Genomic DNA, 5674 nt, shown 5'->3' with positions numbered 1-5674 from the left:
TTTGTCTGTGCAGACCTTTTTTTGTTTGCTGTAATATTACATGGATCTCTAGAGCAATGAAAAATAACTTGAATGAGGTCTTGTTTTACAGTAAACGTGTCCTTTAATTTCTATGCATAAGCTTAATAACAAATCTTAACAAAAAAGAGAACGAGAACATAATGTGTTTATTTCTGTGCTAATAATTTCTTTAAGAAGGAAAATATTTTTGCTATTTCCAGAGTAAGCACCTAAAAGATACATAGTAATGGTAGAAAAATTTGTTATTTGACTGCACTTATATTGGACCATTATTTTTATCTAAAATGATCAGTGGAATTTAATGTTGCATTTTATTTAAAAATGTGTATCATAAGAGAGATTAGGTAACAGTGTGCTAGATATTTTGATTAGCACATTTACAGAGATGATATGAACAGGACACACGATCCTAGACAAAGGCAGAACAGATTTACCGACTATGTGAAGTCATATAAACAGCAAAGAAAGTGAGACAGAATAAGATAAGAAGTAAGGAGGTTTGGACAGTAAATTAGATATAGATTGTCTGGCTCCTTTTTTCCTAAATCAACTACCTCTAGCCAATATTTTATCATTTTTATTTTGATACATATTCATAGACAATTATCTAAATGGTAAACAAGGTTATATGCTGCAGAAAAAATAATTTTCCCTCCACAGATTTTGCAAGAAGTTCTCTATGGTACTTCCGCGTGCGTCCTGCCCAGTTTTATATTAATGAAGTTTAGCAGCTATGTCTTCTTTTCTCTCACTCTATACTTTGACTGCACTCGAATTTACAGGTAAAGTGTCAAGATGATTCTTATGTTTTTATGTCCAGCTCACACAGTCTAACTTTCTATTACACTTGTGCAGTCAAATATCTAAAAAGTATCACAAACCAAGTACATCCAAAATTAAATATATGATTATCATGCTGAAATCTAGTACCTTTCAGGTTATACTGTACTGTCCGTGCCACCAGAAATGGTAATATTTGGGGGTAGGAGCTAAACATGACCTATGATACTATCTCTGTCCTTGTACCTTTAAAATTTATCTTCCACTCATGTTCTGCTTTCCATCTATGGCTTCAGCATCATGTTGCCCCAAACTGCTCTCATCTAACACTATGTGGTTGGTTACTAAAAAAGCAAATCAAGTCCTTCTACCCTTTTTTTGATCTGTGCAAAGAAGCTTCAGTGATCTTAAAATTTAAGTCAGGTAATGTCTCTTTTTGGCATAATAGTATTTCTTCTTGTGTTAGTGTTTTTCAGTTAGAAATTGGTTCACGTGAGTATGGGAGCTATTAAGCTCCATGGTTTCCCAACCCAGTGAGCTGGTGTATAATTCAGTCTAAGAACAGCAGTCCGGGAATCCAGAAGCACCATTGCCTGAAGGTAGGTAAAGTTGGATATCCCAGCAGAAGAGAGAGGAAATTCATACTTCTTCCACTTTTTGAAAATTACATTTTAGCCCTCAGTAGATTGGATGAAGCTTACACACAATGGTAAGGGTGGATGGAATTTACTCAGTCTACTGATTCAGATGTTAATGCCTCCTAGAAACACGTTCAAAGACAAAACACCAAAATCAAGCATGTCCGTCATCCTTCAATCCAGTCAAAATGCCTTATAAAATGAACTATCCCAATTACCCTTCAATTTGAAAGAAAACCAAAGTTTAAAACAATTTAAGAAGAGATACAAAATCTGGTCTCTCAGTAAGTAAGTCTGCAGCCTTATTTACACAGCTTGGAAATTTTGATTTGTGGGTCTTATCATCTTCTAGCTCCATGGCTTTACACACACGTGCTTTCTTCCAGGAAGGCTTAACTCCTGCCTGACCTTCCTCACTTCTTCAAGTAATTATTGAGAGAGTTTCAGCAGTGGTTATATTTCTCCTTTTTAACAATCATCACAGTTTATAATTCTATCTGTATCCATAGATATTTAGTTTGAACATATTCCAGTAAACATTATAGAAGCCAAAAGATTGAATCTATTGACTCTGAGCACAGATTCTAGAGCCAGACATCAAATTCAAATCCAAACTCAATGATAACACATGAAAATTTTACTATATACATATACATTGTTTTGTCATCTGAAATATTTCAAAATTTTGTGGAGAAATAAATGAATTTATGTTAAGTTCTTGGAATAGTATACATCACACATTGAGTGTTATATAAATACTAGCTACTGTTATTTAGCTTTGTCTATAATTATTTCTCTAATGATGAGCAGTATACCCGAAGGATAATGAGTGGTTAACAAACCTGAATACAAGATACTTATAAAAGAGTGTTGATCTATGAAAAGTGAGGATGAAATTACTACTTAAAAATCTGGACTTTGCAAATGACATATATGAAGCACAGATATACTTTTAAGATTCTTTGACTAGAAAACTAAGCATTAGTGAAGAAGGCAATTTTGGTTTACAGGGGAAGAGTTGGGTGAAATTGATTGGGAGCTTATTGATTTTGAAATGTCAATGAGAAACCCCAGTTATAATATGACTGGTATCTAGAAACATGGGGTATGGGTGAAGAGACAGAACTCAGGATCGTTGACCCACGCACAGAGGCTTTAACTAAAGTTCCATGAATTTGTGGTGTGGTGGGAATGTCCATCTGGAGCACAACCCTTTGCTCCACTCTTGAATGAGCACAGAGCGGGCTTTGGCCATGTTGCTGCCTAGCCAGACTCCATGTTCGGTCTTCCCTCAGTTTGCCTTCTATCGGTGAAAACTTTCTCATTCGGTGTTTCCATGTGGTTCTCTCATTCTGTTGACGAGTCTTGCTGATGGCCCTCTCCAAATCACTGCAAGGATGGCAGCACTGCATGTGGAAAGGGATAGACATCCTTTGTAACTGAACCCTTAGACAAGGTGCTATGCTTATCCTGAAAATCTGCATCGTGAAAAGATTCCCATGTTTTTCTTGAAATGACTGGTATTTCATTGCTATAACATAACGATCTTTATTACAATGGCAGAGAGGAAACACATATACTTTAAACAGTGCTCCCTGGCTCCAGCATTCACTGTTGCCATGACTGGAAAAAACAAAATAATTTATTTGACTATATTTCCTGTAAATTAAAATAGTGACAACCATCAGCATTGTAAAGAGTAACACAAGTCCATTATTAAGATTGTGTCTGACATAGAGTGGGTAAGCTCTTAAATTATACAACAACTATCATTGTCTTTCTTATTTCTTCTTTTACTTCCTTAAAGAAAATGTAAAACGTATGTGTGGTAATACGTGCCAACGTTAAACTTCACAATGCTTTGGATAATTATTTTTTTGTCTTTGTTCACTTGAGCTGCTGTAACAGAATACTATAAACTGAGTAGCTTCTAAAATATAGGGATTGGTTTCTCACGCTTTTGGGGGCTGGGAAGTCCAAAGTCAAGGAACCAGCAAATCTGGTGTCTGGCAAAGGCCTGCGTCTAGCACAGGAGTGTCTTCTCACCGTGTCCTTACAGAGAGAAGAGCAAGAGGGAACCTCCGAGGTTGCTTTTCTGAGGACAATGGCCTTATTCACTAGGGCAGACCCTCCCAAACACTTCACCTGCAGATGCCACCTCCTACATGCTTTACCTTGAAATACCATCACCTTAGGGATTCAGTTTCACTGAGAACTTAGGAACAGGAGGAGCACAAACATTCAGTCCATAATATTCATTAATCAAAGTTTTCCAGAGAAGCAGTTTATTGGTGGGGGATATTTATGGGATACTGAATAGTGATTTTCTTTCAGAATTCAATTTTGCTTTTCAAATTTTCTATTGTTGCACAGCTTTTATTTAAAAATTTAGATTTTGACATATAATTAAAGTGGATTAAATCATAATCATAATTATTGCAAAATGTTAGAAAAATAAATGTAAATAACTGCCTTTGTCAATTCATGAAGTTAAAATTTAGCATAACCCCTCTTCTTATTCATTACTTCAATAGTTATAGTTAATTTTCAAATAGCAAATATGAATGGCATTGCAAATAATTTTTATGAATATTTGCAATAGAAAATAATTAGTAGTAACTTTTTCATCAATAAGCTCGATACATTTTGTATGTTAAATTATAGTTTGTAAATTGTTAAGAATTGTTTGTGTCTTCCTTCTTGAATAGGTTGAGAGTACATTTCATTTAAATTTATTTCAAATATGTTTATGAAAATGCCGTGACCCACACAGCATAGGATCTGAAGCCCGCAAGACTGGTGGAGATGAAAAATACTCAAAAACTAACAAGAAAGAAAGAAAGACACATACCAAGATTAAGCTCGAAAGCTGGGGCCAGGCGGAATCACAACCCGATGAATTAATGGTCGCCCGGCGCCCAGCTTTCTTTACGCAGAAAGAGAAGGCGGGGGAAATCGTGCTAAGTGACCCTACACGGCCTATAGCCGGATAATCTCGCGATCCGGACATGCGCAGAAAGAGAACAGGAATAATGACATATAATGAAACTATCTCCCGGAGCTCCGCATTCCAGGTCTATAATCTTAGACTATGTAGTCTACGGAGGAGAGAGGGAGTAGGGAGCAGGCGAAGGGTCGCCTTCAAGCTCTGTCCGTGGCGTTGAAAAATATATACGTATATGTGTATATGTGCATACGTACACACACACATATACAAAGAATAACGTAGAAAATTTAAGTTTCTAAATTTAATTTAGAAAATTTAAGTTTCACTTTATAATTTATTTCAATAGAGTATTTCTATAATAAGTGGTGTAACTATTCTTGATGATCACTAGAGTACTTAGAAGACTATGAAATAGTGAATGTTTTTTTTTTTATTTAAAACACTCAAGACACTTTCAATTGAGAGAATCAGGCTTTTGCACTGTGGTGGCATTCTCAGTGAAATCTGTTCACACTTCTGCGAAGAAGACAATGCAAAAGATCCAATCAGAGGACACACTGGTCTTTAAAAGACCAAAAGACTGAATCCCAACAATCTCAGGTGCAGAGAACATTCCAAAGCAAGATTTCTAATGTATGACAGTTTTGATAAAAAAGAGCGCTGAATTTTATATAATTACCCAGGTGTTATTTTGTATGCTAACACTCCCTGGATTCTTAAAAGGACAAATATGAGCTCTCGCAAAATGTCAAGCCAATTTATGTGATATCAACTATTTTTGTAAATAAAATTAGGGAAGTTTTGAGAATGATTTTGCCTATGAGCCAGTCAGACTTAAGAAGACCAAAACTTGTCCAGTTTTGGGCTGTGTAATGCTGTAATAAAAAGGCAAATTAAAAATTATGAATGAAATTTATTACAAAATTTAATAATTATTTAGGAAATTTAAAAATAATGTATTTTCAGTTTCTGAAAATGCTGAGAAATGCCACATATATAAAAATTCAATCACCTGAAGAATGTGTTTTACCTATTAACTTCCAGACATCTGTCAATAATGAACATTTTCACATATTTTTAAACTGCTTGTTAAGGTGGTTCTTCTCATTGCAATTTTAATGTCATTTTAAAATGATGAGAATGCAATAATCGAATCTTTTCCTTAAGATGGTTGAAATTATTTTGAGGTTTTCACGAGGGTAGAGTAAATTTCTTTTTTACAAATTGTCCAAGGTAATATGCAAAATTTATCACTATAAACAATTTTAGGAAAAATGCATTGTTTGCT

Source organism: Fukomys damarensis, unplaced genomic scaffold (assembly GCF_012274545.1).
Source record: "Fukomys damarensis isolate Sample0158 unplaced genomic scaffold, DMR_v1.0_HiC HiC_scaffold_24, whole genome shotgun sequence".
Taxonomy (NCBI): domain Eukaryota; kingdom Metazoa; phylum Chordata; class Mammalia; order Rodentia; family Bathyergidae; genus Fukomys; species Fukomys damarensis.
Note: the sequence above shows the minus strand (reverse complement) of the source record.